Consider the following 15,726-nt stretch of genomic DNA (forward strand, 5'->3'; position numbering starts at 1 on the left):
CCAGTATAACACTGAAAAAGCTGAAGTTGAATGGTTCCATGAAGACCTACAAGACCTTTTAGAACTAACACCCAAAAAAGATGTCCTTTTCATTATAGGGGTCTGAAATGCAAAAGTAGGAAGTCAAGAAATACCTGGAATAATAGGCAAATTTGGCCTTGGAGTACAGAATGAAGCAGGGCAAAGGCTAATAGAGTTTTGCCAAGAAAACACACTGGTCATAGCAAATACCCTCTTCCCACAACACAAGAGAAGACTCTACACATGGACATCACCAGATGGTCAACACCGAAATCAGATTGATTATATTCTTTGCAGGCAAAAATGAAGAAGCTCTATACAGAGAGCAAAAACAAGACCAGGAGCTGACTATGGCTCAGATCATGAAATCCTTATTGCCAAATTCAACTTAAATTGAAGAAAGTGGGGAAAACCACTAGACCATTCAGGGATGACCTAAATCAAATCCTTAATGATTATAGATTTGAAGTGAGAAATAGATTTAAGGGACTAGATCTGATAGACAAGAGTGCCTGATGAACTATGGATGGAGGTTCATGACATTGTACAGGAGACAGGGATCAAGACCATCCCCAAGAAAAAGAAATGCAAAAAAGCAAAATGGTTGTCTGAGAAGGCCTTACAAATAGCTGTGAGATGAAGAGAAGCAAAACGCAAAGGAGAAAAGGAAAGATATACCCATTTGAATGCAGAGTTCCAAAGAATAGCAAGGAGAGATAAGAAAGCCTTCCTCAGTGATCAATGCAAAGAAATAGAAGAAAACAATAGAATAGGAAAGACTAGAGATCTCTTCAAGAAAATTAGTGATACCAAGGGAGCATTTCATGCAAAGATGGGCACAATAAAGGACAGAAATGGTATAGACCTCACAGAAGCAGAAGATATTAAGAAGAAGTGGCAAGAATACATAGAAGAACTATACAAAAAAGATCTTCACGACCCAGATAATCACGATGGTGTGATCACTGACGTAGAGCCAGACATCCTGGAATGTGAAGTCAAGTGGGCCTTAGGAAACATCACTATGCACAAAGCTAGTGGAGGTGATGCAATTCCAGTTGAACTATTTCAAATCATAAAAGATGATGCTGTGAAAGTGCTGCACTCAGTATGTCAGCAATTTGGAAAACTCAGCAGTGGCCACAGGACTGGAAAAGCTCAGTTTTCATTCCAATTCCAAAGAAAGGCAATGCCAAAGAATGCTCACACTACCACACAATTGCATTCGTCTCACACACTAGTAAAGTAATACTCAAAATTCTCCAAGCCAGGCTTCAGCAATACATGAACCGTGAACTTCCAGGTGTTCAAGCTGGTTTTAGAAATGACAGAGGAACCAGAGATCAAATTGCCAACATCGGTCAGATCATCAAAAAAGCAGGAGAGTTCCAGAAAAACATCTATTTCTGTTTTCTTGACTATGCCAAAGCATTGGACTGTGTGGATCACAATTAACTGTGAAAAATTCTGAAAGAGATGGCAATACCAGACCACCTGACCTGCCTCTTGAGAAACCTGTATGCAGGTCAGGAAGCAACAGTTAGAACTGGACATGGAGCAACAGACTGGTTCCAAATAGGAAAAGGAGTACATCAAGGCTGTATATTGTCACCCTGCTTATTGAACTTCTATGCAGAGTACATCATGAGAAACGCTGGGCTGGAAGAAGCACAAGCTGGAATCAAGATTGCCAGGAGAAATGTCAAAAACCTCAGATATGCAGATGACACCACCCTTATGGCAGAAAGTGAAGAAGAACTAAAGAGCCTCTTAATGAAAGTGAAAGAGGAGAATGAAAAAGTTGACTTAAAACTCAACATTCAGAAAACGAGGATCATGGCATCTGGTCCCATCACTTCATGGGAAATAGATGGGGAAATATTACAAACAGTGGCTGACTTTATTTTTCTGGGCTCCAAAATCACTGCAGATGGTGATTGCAGCCATGAAATTAAAAGATGCTTACTCCTTGGAAGGAAAGTTATGACCAACCTAGACAGCATATTAAAAAGCAGAGACATTACCTTGTCAACAAAGGTCTGTCTAGTCAAGGCAATGGTTTTTCCAGTGGTCATGTATGGATGAGAGTTAGACTATAAAGAAAGCTGAGCACAGAAGAATTGATGCTTCTGAGCTGTGGTGTTGGAGAAGATTCTTGAGAGTCCCTTGGACTGCAAGGAGATCCAACCCGTCTGTCCTAAAGGAGACCAGTCCTCGGTGTTCATTGGAAGAACTGATGTTGAAGCTGAAACTCCAATATTTTGGCCACCTGATGCAAAGAGCTGACTCATTTGAAAAGACCCTGGTGCTGGGAAAGATGAAGGCATTAGAAGAGGACAACAGAGGATGAGATGGCTGGATGGCATCACCCACTCAATGGACATGAGTTTGGGTGGACTCCGGGAGTTGGTGATGGACAGGGAGGCCTTGTATGCTGCGGTTCATGGGGTCACAAAGAGTCGGACATGACTGAGCAGCTGAACTGAAGAGCTTAAAAGTGTTTGATGAAAAACTGATACCATGTTCACAGCAGAGTTCTATAAAATAGATGGAAAATAGATGGGGAAGCATCCTCTGGTATCCTTGCTGATATCTATATCCTGAGGAAAGGGTATAATTACTTTCATGCTGACCTAACCTTAATAGAAGGTAACAACCATATTATCAATGATAATAACAAACTATCATTTATTAAGCACCTATATTTTGTCAGATATATCCTAGATATTTTACATGTAAATTCTTGTGTAATTCATTCTAATTTGTTACTAATATATTGGAAATACCATCTTTATTTTAAGGATAGTAAAACTCAAGCTAAGAAATGTGATATAACAAAATTAGGCAATTACTGAGTATATAGTCATAGTTCAACACAGCTCAGTTCAACTCCAAAGCCAAGGAAAAAAAAAATCACAATATACAGGAAAAACAGCATCGGTGACAGCTTAAACAGCATCTTTGAAGAAACAAATGGGTCACAATAGAGCAATGGTAAGGATTGGGACACTGCTCTGATCTTCCTTGGTCATGACATACAGAGAAAGGAAGGTTACCAGACTGATCATTTGTCCACATGTGTTTCCTTGTGGTATAGGTATCATTTATTGTAGTGGGGAGCCACCCTCATTAACACCCAGATTCTTTCTGAAGTACAAACATAGGTAAGAAGACAGACACCCTGAGCGCCAAAGGGGAACCTGAAAGAAAGCAGAAGTGCAATGCAAAGAGACACAGAGGGCATAGGGTAGTGGTTCCCAGGGGTTGGGAAGGGCTGAATCCCAAGGGTCATTTGGAAAAGTAATGAAATTATGCATGTTTGGACCCATGATTGGCACTTAGAGGGTAAAGGTCAAGGATACTAAGCATTTTGTCACACATGGAGTTATCACAGTCAACATCTGATTGTTCAAATACACATTCATACAGGTGAAAAAACTGTGTTTACAAAGGTTTTGTCTTTCCCTCTCTTTTGATAATGATGCTCTTGTCTAGGAAAACCTGGGGTACTCATCTGGACCTGTATTACTCATAACAGGCCCCCAAAGACATTTCTGCCACCACTATTGTGCTTAGACTGGCTCTTGTGGTTCTTATTATGATTGTTATGACTAGCAAAAATCATCAAGAAATTTTGAGAAACATTATTTATTATTCACAGGTCCTAAAGGGCATGCAGTAAGGTAGTGAATTGAGAGGGAGAGAATGGGGAAAGAGTGGAACTCTGCTTTTATTAGGGTCAGAGGGTGGGATGTCTAGAACTTTGCAGATTCACTCCATATTACCTACTTTTTTAATTTTTATTTTATGTTAAATATAGTTGATGTACAAAGTTGTGTTAATTTCAGGTGTACAGCAAAGTGATTCAGTTACACATATACATTTATCCAATCTTTTTCAAATTCTTTTCCTATTTAGGTTATTACAGTGTATTGAGCAAAGTTCCCTTTGCTATATAGTAAGTCCCTGTTGGTTATTTGTTTTAAATATAGCAGTGCGCCTATGTCAATCACAAACTTCCAATCTAATTTAAAGCAAGTGTGTCCATGCTAAGTCAGTTCAGCTGCATCTGACTCTTTGCAAACCTATGGACCATAGCCCACCAGGCTCCTCTGTCCATAGAATACTCCAGGCAAAAATACTGGAGTGGGTTTCCATGCCCTCCTCCAGGGGATCTTCCCAACACAAGGATCGAACTCTCATCTCTTCCATCTCCTACACGGACACAGAGGGTTCTTTACAAGTAGCACCACCTGGGAAGACCAATTTAAAGCATAAGAGTGCGAATTAGGGCACAGGAAGGAGGAAATGAAATCATTCAAGTGGTCAGTTATCTAGGTCATGCAAGGCTATCTGAAAGGGGAACTACAAAGGAAGCAGCGTAGTTCCTTACATGATTGCTTTGCCAGTAGCTGTGTCATACAGCTGCAAAATGTTTATTCAAGAAGGGTGTCTTTTGAAATGGATGCCTTGGCAATCAAAAGCTTAATGCCAGACCCTTATACTACAGCAAGAATCTAGAACCAATCCTGTTTTTATGTATATACAAATGATTTTTATATATGCTTAATGTATGTAGAATGCAACTGCTCAGTTCAGTTCAGTTGCTCAGTCATGTCTGACTCTTTGCAACCCCATGAATTGCAGCACGTCGGGCCTCCCTGTCCATCACCAACTCCCAGAGTTCACTCAGACTCACATCCATCGAGTCGGTGATGCCATCCAGCCATCTTATCCTCTGTCATCCCCTTCTCCTCCTGCCCCCAATCCCTCCCAGCATCAGAGTCTTTTCCAATGAGTCAACTCTTCATATGAGGTGGTCAAAGTACTGGAGTTTCAGCTTTAGCATCAGTCCTTCCAAAGAAATCCCAGGGCTGATCTCCTTCAGAATGGACTGGTTGGATCTCCTTGCAGTCCAAGGGACTCTCAAGAGTTTTCTCCAACACCACAGGTCAAAAGCATCAATTCTTCAGCACTCAACTTTCTTCACAGTCCAACTCTCACATCCATACATGACCACTGGAAAAACCATAGCCTTGACTAGATGGACCTTTGTTGGCAAAGTAATGTCTCTGCTTTTCAATATGCTATCTAGGTTGGTCATAACTTTCCTTCAAAGGAGTAAGTGTCTTTTAATTTCATGGCTGCAATCACCATCTGCAGTGATTTTGGAGCCCAGAAAAATAAAGTCTGACTCTGTTTCCACTGTTTCCCCATCTATTTGCCATGAAGTGATAGAACCAGATGCCATGATCTTCGTTTTCTGAATGTTGAGCTTTAAGCCAACTTTTTCACTCTCCTCCTTCAGTTTCATCAAGAGGCTTTTTAGTTCTTCACTTTCTGCCATAAGGGTTGTGTCATCTGCATATGTGAAGTTATTGATATTTCTCCTGGCAATCTTGATTCCAGCTTGTGCTTCTTCAAGCCCAGCATTTCTCATGATGTACTCTGCATATAAGTTAAATAAGCAGGGTGACAATATACAGCCTTGACATACTCTTTTTCCTATTTGCTGCTTATAATCAAAAGATTAGTTTTATTTGTTTGAAATTTATCAACAGTTGTTTCCATGTTGGAAAAAAATCACTTCACCAGTGACCCTAAGATATTTAAGCCAAAAGCCCTGCATCATTCTGCACTCAACAGCACATTCACATTTATTTCCCTTACAGATAAATGTGTCTGACCACAGCATTATGTCTTTAATGTACTTATTGCTAAGTATATTTTATTGAAAAGTATATATTTTAATTTTTCCTTAGACACTTATAATATCATATATATGTATATTATATTGAAAAGCACATATTTTAATTTTTAATAGATACTATGTATTCTTACAATAACATACATATGAGGTGTGTGTGTGAGAGAAATGGTAAAAGGTAAGAGGTGTGGTGTTATCAATTTAATGATTCTCCACCACGAATTTTTACTTAATTGCCTAATCCAAGACAATGGAGCTGGGCATTTAAATGTTTCTGTTGATGATTTGATGTTAAGTTTTGTTAGTAAAATGCTCTGGAGAGACATTGCAGGAAAATTAAGTGTTCCTTCATGGTTCTTTATACTCATTCACCAGCCTCATGGGAGTATGATTTTCTATTTACTATGCTTGGTTTTTCAGAGTGTGATTTTTTTAGAGTGTGGCTTACACAGCATTCTTTCTCCAACTCTTGATTCAGGCAACGGAAGAACAGCAGGGAGCCCCAGAGATCAAAGGACTACCCCAGTCCAGGTCATGGCTCCCCAGCACCCTCTTCTTAGCTAAGTAAGCCACATCAAGCTGATAGCTGGTAAGCTGAGTGCCTGAGCTTCATCCCACACAGTGGACCAGAGCCATCCTGGCCCGAGCCATACACATAAGTATGCTTGGTTTCTGCAGACCAAGTCCAGTATAACTCCAAGGTTCAAGGGTGTTTACAGTAGTACCCAAATCCCTCTGAATGCCTTCTTACAAGCTTCCGCTCACATGTGCTCCAGAGTATTACTCCTGCTTTTTCAGTGACCGTGGAATAGCTCTAGCTTGGGCAGTTCAGTAAACCCCTCTCCAGTGGTGATCTGTAACCACATCTCATTCAATAAGGTTCAAATTCCCTTTCCAAGTTGTCCAGCCTTTTGTCCTCTCCCTAAGCCATAAGGCACCTTTAGAGTTCTCCTTCCATTTCTAGAGTTATTTTCTTATCATGGTGTAATAATTCCTTTCATTTCCTCTGTTTAAATCACTGGATTTCCTGCCTCCTGATTGGACCCAATTTGACAGCAAGAGTGGTCTCAGAAGATAAACCATATAGATGGGTTTGGGAGTTAGTCTGCTCATGCTGTTGGGCTTGGCATGGTGCTGAGCTCCTGCCTAATGGAAGATGAGATGCTCATAATCCATGGCAGGCAATGACATAAAATTTAATTAATCCACACTAACCACCCGTGGTTAACTGTGATGGAGCGCCAACTAAAACATGTGCTTTGGGAGCCCAAGTGACTGTTGCCCTTGACCATTACAGCAGTGATGATGGCTGAGATATGGGATGAATTAATTTGATTATAATTATTTAATTTAAAAAGAACAAGCTTAGGCCTTTTAATTCTCAGCTCAGATGGTCTGAGAACCAGATGGCTTCCATATCAGCCCTAAAAAAAAAAAAAATCTCTTATTTCTTGTAGCCAGAGGACTGATACTGCTGAAAATGAAATGCAAAGTTTAACTGTGTGCAGAATTATGTTAATAGTTAAATACATGGCCACATCATGGAGTCCCCTACAAAGAGTAGTGAAAAACGAAAATTGCCTTGTTCCTAATTTTACAGGGAAAACATTCAGTCTCTAAGCATGCTGCTATCTGTCGGGACTTTTGTAGATGTTCTTTATCAGGCTATTACTGAGTTTTCTAAGTGATTGGGTATTAATTATTCTCAAATGATTGTTCTGCATCAATTGATATAATCATCCTGCTTTTCTTCTTTGAACTCTTACCATAGTAGATTACATTGATTGATTTTCAAATATGAAACTAGTTTTGCATTACCAGAATAAAGCTAACTTATTAGACTTAACCCAGACCTAACACAAACCATAGAAGACTTCTATAAAGACAAATCAAAAGCACTGTAGAAGAAAATGAATTTAAAAACTGAAAACAACAAAAGAACTCTATGAGTGGAGGAGAATTAAAATTCTGCAACAAGAAAACTGAGACAATAAGAAATTTTTGAAAATGTAAAACATGAATGAGACAATGAAATAAATTTGTAAGAATAATAAATGAAGGCCTAGAGATAATCACAAAGAAATAAAATAAATAAAAACAAGTAAGTTAGAAATAAAATTTATATTTAATAAAATGAAAAACTCAATTGACATCCAGAGGGGAAAATTAAAATAACTGAAGCAGATCTGGTGAAGAAAGGGTTAAGAAATTCAGTGAAGAATTTTGTTGTTCAGTTGCTACATCGTGTCCAACTTTTTATGACCCCATGGACTGTAGCCTGCTGTCCATAGTATTTCCCAGGGAAAAATACTGGATTGGGTTGCCATTTCCTCCTCCAGGAGATCTTTCTGGACCAGGAAAGGAACCTGCATCTCCTGCATTGGCAGGTAGATTCTTTACTATTGAGCCACCTGGGAAGCCAGCTAAAAACTAAACATATATAAAACAATTAAACATGAATTTTAAGACTTACAAATATAATTACTGAAATTAGGAACTTAGTGGATAGGTTAAAAGAGTAGATTAGACAGAACTTGAATCTAATGGACACAACTTCCCTGGTGGCTCAGTTGGTAAAGAAACTTCCTGCAATGTGGGAGACCAGGGTTCAATCCCTGGGTTGAGAAGATACCTGGAGAAGGAAACAGCTACCTACTCCAGCATTTTTGCCTGGAGAATTCCATGGACAGAGGAGCCTGGCAGGCTACAATCCATGGGGTCACAAAGACTTGGACACAATTGAGTAACTAACTTTCTTTTTCAGGAAGAATACTATGTCCAGTTCTTCAGAATTACATGTTATTTTCCTATATGTACACAGAACATCTGTGAAAATTGGCCAAACACTGGGCCATAACTCAAGCCTCCACAATTTCAAAGGAATGAAATCATGGAGTGCTTTCTATGACCACAGTGGAATTAAGCTAGAAATCAATAGCCAAGTTGCAACTAAAAACATTTTTATGCTTGAAAACTGTGAAGCAGGAATCTACATAATCCAATGATCAAAGAATAAAATGTAACAGATATTTTTTAAAATATTATGAGCTGAAAGATGATGAAATAATGGAAAATCTTGTGGAATGGCTTAGAGGGACATATATAGCTTTAAATCTTCATATCTGAAACTAATTGCTTAAAAACAATAACCTAAGCATTCATTCATGTAAGCAAGAAAAAGAACAGTTAAATCAAAAGAAAGAAGAGGGAAAAAATAATAAAGATGTGAGCAGATATAAGTGAAGGAGAAACATACATAGTTTTAAACATTGCTAAAACTAGTTCTTATGAAGACTATAACATTAATAAGCCCACTGGGTTTTTATAATCTAAAAACCTTCTACTAAGGGATATTTTGAGTTTGGATCTGAAAGAAGATATCCCCACCCCTTTATCCCATCATATATGGAGCTCACAAACTATGTCCTTTATTTCACCTTGTTTTCCATTCCAGAATATTTGTTTTAGAATGCTCAGTTAAAAATGGAAAAAAAATGAAGATGCAAGTAATTATTTCTGTTTATAAAAATGTGAGTTAGAATAGTTTATTCATTTAAGAAGCCAGTTTTAAGGTTAAAAATTTAATTCATTTATTTAATATTTTTCAATAGACACTACAGGACTGAAGACCTTCTCTTAGCTCCAAACCTGTATCGAGGACAATTTTTTCTTGGTCCCAGTTTCAGCCATTATGGAGTAAAAACTCTATCTCCAGTGATTGTGTCACTTAGCATAAAGACTCCAAACAATAACAGCAAAAAGAAGTAAAATAAAACAAGAATTCAGTATGCTAATAATGATCATAGGTATGGAGATATATCATACTTTCCAAACTTGATAACGGTAACACTGTTCAAGTTGGTATGTTTTTAGAATAAAAAATTACCTTTGTGAAAAGTTAGCTGATATAAAAACAAGAAAAAAAATGATACTCACTTTAACAGGAACTGTCAACAAATAAATTATTGTCAGTTAAATGTACAAACTGGATCATCCATTTTGTAACTTTATGTCTTCCAAGCATTCTGGTACAGAAAATTGAGGTTATAGTGCTTAAAAAGCATAACAAACATGAAAACTTTGATCCTGTGGTAGCTGTCACATGTCTCACATTTGTGACATTTGAATGTATATGCCACAAACAAAAAGAATTACAGACACACACATATCCACATGCACACACACCCACTTACACACTGCTGCTGCTAAGGTGTTTCAGTTGTGTCCGACTCTGTGCGACCCCATAGACGGCAGCCCACCAGGCTCCCCCATCCCTGGGATTCTCCAGGCAAGGACACTGGAGTGGGTTGCCATTTCCTTCTCCAATACATGAAAGTGAAAAATGAAAGTAAAGATGTTCAGTCATGTCCGACTCTTAGCGACCCCATGGACTGCAGCCTACCAGGCTCCTCCATCCATGGGGTTTTCCAGGCAATACTGGAGTGGGGTGCCATTGCCTTCTCCAACTTACACACAGGCACACACATATATACATATACACATATAAACACAAAAATAAACAGAAACATGAACATATATACATGCACACATACATATCTACATACCTACACACATAAACATCCACTTATATACATTCCTATACACATGCACAGCTCCTTACATAACATGCACACCTGCTCACATAAGCTTTTCTGGTTACTCAGACAGTAAAGAATCCGCCTACAATGCTGGAGACCAGGGTTTGATCCCTGGGTCAAAAAGATACCCTGGAGAAGGTAATGGCAACCCACTCCATTATTCATGGCTGGAGAATTCCATGGACAGAGAAGCCTGGCAGGCTACAGTCCATGAGATCACAAAGAGTCGGACACGACTGAGTGATTAACACTTTCACACCTACTTACATATACACACACCTATGCATTCATACACATGTTACACACACATACCCAACCACACATACGCAAACACTACAAGGTGTGTATATTCATGTCCAAAAATCGATTTTTAAAATTAGTGTTTTGAAAATATGAATGCATCCCAATAAATGCTGCATTAAAACCAAATAAAATATGTAGATGCCCATTTGGACTACAGAAGCTTTACCATAGGAAATGTCCTTGAGAATATTTTGATTATTAAGAGCCATGAGTAACAAATGTACCTATAATATAAAGCTCAAATATTCTCATTTGTAAAGCTGTGCCATTTCATCCCATCCTCTTTTCCTATTCTGTCTCTGCCCTAATTCTCTCTTCTCTCATGATGTTTCACCTCTGACTTGAAAGTAGCAGAAGTTTAATGCTGAAAGCGTTTTACAGACTGATAGCCATTTCTGGACTATTAATAGAAATTAAAATGGCTTAATAAATTCTAGCGTTCCTGTTAATGTCACTCCAGGTGTAGAGAGAGATAAAAAATTCTATGTCTTCATTGTATGATAGTGAAACAAACTACTGTGCATTAATTCATGCTTGGAAATGAGGAAACACTGCAGCCAGAAGCAAGCTCAAGAAATACGAGACACAAAGTCAGAATGCCCATCATTTAAAAAAAAAAAACTACAAACAATAAATGCAGGAAGGATATGGAGAAAAAAGAACCGACTTGCTCTGTTGATGAGTATGTAAATTGATGCAGCCACTGTGGAAACAGTTCCTTAAAAAACAAAAATTAGAACTACTGTATGACCCAGCAATCCCACTACTGGGCATATACCCTGAGAAAACAATAATTCAAAAGGATACATGTACCCTAGTGTTCATTTCAGTACTATTTACAATAGCCAGGACATGAAAGCAATCTAAATGTCCATCAACAGGGGAATGGATAAAGAAGATGTGGTACATATATACAATGGCTGTTACTCAACCATAAACAGGAACAAAATTGCATCATTTGTAGTGATGTTGATGGACCTGAGTCTGTCATACAGAGTCAAGTAGGTCAGAAAGAGGAAAAACAAACTTTGCATATTAATGAATACATATGGGAATCTAGAAAAAGGGTACAGATAAACCTATTTGCAGGGCAGGAATAGAGACTCAGAGAGAACAGACATGCTGACACAGCGGGCAAAGGGGAGGGTGGATGAATTGAGAGAATAACTTTGACATAAACACACTACCATGTGTAAAGTAGATAGCTAGTGGGAAGCTTCTGTATAGCACAGGGAGCTCAGCTCCATGCTCTATGATGACCTTGAGGGATGTGATGGGGGACTGGGAGGGAGGCTTAAAAAGGAGGGGATATATGTATACATATAGCTGATCCACTTTGTTGTACAGCAAAAACTAACACAACATTGTAAAGCAATTACACTCCAATGACAAAAGAAAGCATGGGAAACTATGTTGGCTACTTCACCCAGTTTCCTCTTTTGAGGGAGAAGGCTCTGTATAAGGAAAAGAGCTGCCTCAGAGCCCCATTGACTTACAAAAAGACCATTGCTGACTCGTTATTCTCATCTATTCAGTGGAAGGAACAGGGGCAGAAAACAAGTGAAGGTGCAGAAGAGCACTAGGACAGACCACTCCATCCCACCACTGCAAGCAGTGATCAGAAGAAAAAGCATTTCCGTTCTAGGCTTACTCCACCATGATAATTGAAACTCCACCAGGAAATGCACAATATTATTAATAGATTTCCTTGAGAGAAACTTCCTTGAGCCCAGATACATGTGCACTGTCTTGGGTCATTTTGCATTTATTCACAGAGCTCAGGATAGAACACTGAATAGTTAAAATATACATCTAATCTAATTTTTCATTTAACGATTCTGAAATTCTACCAGAGAAAGTGTTAGTTGCTCTGTCATGTCCAACTCTGTGACCCCATGGACTGTAGCCCACCAGGCTCCTCTGTCCATAGGGATTCTCCAGGTAAGAATACTGGAGTGGGTAGCCATTCCCTTCCCCAGGAGATCTTCCCCACCTAGGGATCAAACCTAGGTCTCCTGCATTGCAGGCAGATTCTTTACCATCTGAGCCCCCAGGGAAGCCCCTCTACCAGTATGGCATGGCTAATAAATTTGGAAAACAAGTATAATTTTCAAGTAGTGCAAACCTCCAAAATAATTTAGAAAAGCAAAATTCTTCCCTCTCTGTAATCTTAAATAGATAATAGATTCTCAAGCATTTAAAATATGTAAATAGACAAATAATTTATTATCAGCCTCAGTTGAAATAAGTCTACTCTAAATCCTGGATTAAGTACAGATGAAAAACTAAACTTTAAGGCCTTGTTTTTAGAGATTGAATTAAGATAGAGCAGGAGCAGTAGTCATATGGTGTGAGGAATTGTGGAAAGAAAGAATAAAAATCCTGGGCGTGCAGAAGAGGAAAAGTTGACACCTGTTTCACCCTTCCCGCTCTATTTCTACTCAATAATCCTGGGTCATGGATTATCATTTTGCACCCAAATGACTCATCAACCCCAAAACTGCCTCCTTAGCTGATGTTTTGTTCCATTACTTTCATGGACACCAAAGCAGTGGATACTCTGATTTATGTAGCCTTTTTTATATTCTCAGCAGTCTTCCATGCAAATCAGTTTTATTATAAACTTAAAATAAACATGGAATTCAGTAACTGCCCAACAAATTCTAGAAGGAAATAAAAAAGATGTAGGAGGGATGACTCATAGCCCAAGTTATTTTTTCATTATAATTTCTGTAAACTTTGTGCACCCTGTAAAAAATAGAATCAATACCTTAACGCTTTGTTAGTGTCTGGCTGTGTCTATGAAGGACTGTGCATAAGCACAGACACATATGTTATCCAGCTATCTGCTCTGTGGGGGTCACACAGCTCCTGTGTCAACGTGCCATCATCCAGGGAGAAATAGGATCACACTGTTTCAGAGAATCCTTAGGGCTGTTGATGGAGAAGGCAATGGCAACCCACTCCAGTACTCTTGCCTGGAAAATCCCATGAATGGAGGAGCCTGGTAGGCTGCAGTCCATGGGGTTGCTAAGAGTCAGACACGACTGAACGTCTTTACTTTCATTTTTCACTTTCATGCATTGGAGAAGGAAATGACAACCCACTCCAGTATTCTTGCTTAGAGAATCCCAGGGACGACGGAGCCTGGTGGGCTGCCGTCTATGGGGTCGCACAGAGTCCGACACAACTGAAGCGACTTAGCAGCAGCAGCAGCAGGGCTGTTGAGGGTGCCTTCCTCTGACAGCTCAGGATAGCTAGTAAGTGGTCAGAAAGAAGTGTGAATTGAATTTTTTCAGGACTGGATTAAATGTCTTACAACAAAAATATACATTTGGGGCACAAAATAAATAGTGCAAAACATTAAATATACTAATACTGGAAAATACTAGGATTTCCAATCACTGCAAGATTATCCTGATTCAGCTTCCCTGTGACAGTTCTATTCCTTCCATCTTTTGCTGGATCATATGGGAATTCTATTTTTAAATTTTTGAGGAACTTCCATACTGTTTCCCATAATGGCTATACCAAATCACTTTCTCACCACCAGTGTACAAGGCTTTCTTTTCTCCACACCCTTGCCTTTTTGGCACTTTAGGTTAATCCAAAAATATTATCCCTGTATTGTATGTATGCAGTTAAGGCAATGGAGATAGCAACAATCTCCTTCAGTTAGTGTTTGCATCAGAAAAAAAAACAATAGGGTGTTTATGCCTGCCATTATTTCTTTAAAGGGCAGGAGAATGCTGATCACAACATACAGGTGGGATTGCTTAAAATAAACCCTGCATGTGGACTAAAAAGGAAGATGCTTTGTGCCTAGCACTTGCATGGAAGCCTTTTTTTTTTTTTAGTTTTTATTGGAATATATTTGATACACAATGTAGTATAGTTTCAGGTGTACAGCAAAGTGAATCAGTTATGCACATACATATGTTCACTCTTTTTTAGATTATTTTCCCATATAGGCCACTATAGAGTATTGAATAGAATCCCCTGTGCTATACAGTAGGTCATTATTAGCTATCTATTTTATATATAGTAGTGTTTACTTGTCAATCCTAATCTCCCAATTATCCTTCCCCTCCCCCTTCCCCTTTCCCTGCCAGTGACCATAAGTTTGTTTTCTACGTCTGTGACTCTATTTTGTAAATAAGTTCATTGTATCATTTTTTTAAAAATTCCACATATAAACAATGTCCTATGATATTTGTCTTTGTCTGTCTGACTTACTTCACTTAGTATGGTGATCTCGAGGTCCATCCATGTTGCTGCAATGGCATTATTTCATTCTTTTTATGGTTGAGTGTTATTCCCTTGTGTATATGTACCACACCTTCCTTATCCATTGCCCTGTTGATGGACATTTAGGTTGCTTCCATCTATTCTTAAAGTAGATCTCTTCCTAACCTAATAGGTTTAGTGGTGTTTATATGAGGTAGATTAGCAATTTCATGCTTTGTCTCTCTGTCATTAAGCAGAAGCCCTTTCTGCATGGGAAAGGTCCTGAAGTGAAAGAATGTAGTCCACAATGACTCTCATTGTCCTATAGATAAAACAGCAATGTGGCATCAATTCATCAAACAAAAAAACATAGAGTGGGAAGCAGTTTCCATGTGGTTTCAGGATTAGAGTCATTCCCTAAAACATGCTCAAGTGAAGATTAATCCTTCACCTACGCAGGATGTGTATGGCCAGATTTCCTAGTGTTGCAGAAACCAGTACTCTAGAAACCAAGCACCGTACTCAAAGAGTTGGAGAACTCAGGTTTATTATGCCGGCGGGGCCCAGAGGAGTTAACATGCCAAGCTCTGAGCCCTGAACAAAGGGGTTACAGAGTTTTTATACATGGACAGGCATGATTAAGCGGGTTTGCAGGGGCTAGGGCAATTGCCAAGAGTAGGACAAGGGTGAGTGAGATAAGCTCCTGTTCCTAGTATTGTGAGTCCCCACTTTCTGGGACCTACATGATCTAGGCTTTGCAAGGAGCAAGCTGAGTTACAGAGGCAGAAAGAGGAGGTTATGTAAAAATTTTAACTTTTCCTCCTCATTCCCTCCTCTTGATGCTTCTATCACTCATTGTAGAAAGCATCA

This window comes from Bubalus bubalis, chromosome 3 (assembly GCF_019923935.1).
Source record: "Bubalus bubalis isolate 160015118507 breed Murrah chromosome 3, NDDB_SH_1, whole genome shotgun sequence".
In the NCBI taxonomy this organism is placed as follows: domain Eukaryota; kingdom Metazoa; phylum Chordata; class Mammalia; order Artiodactyla; family Bovidae; genus Bubalus; species Bubalus bubalis.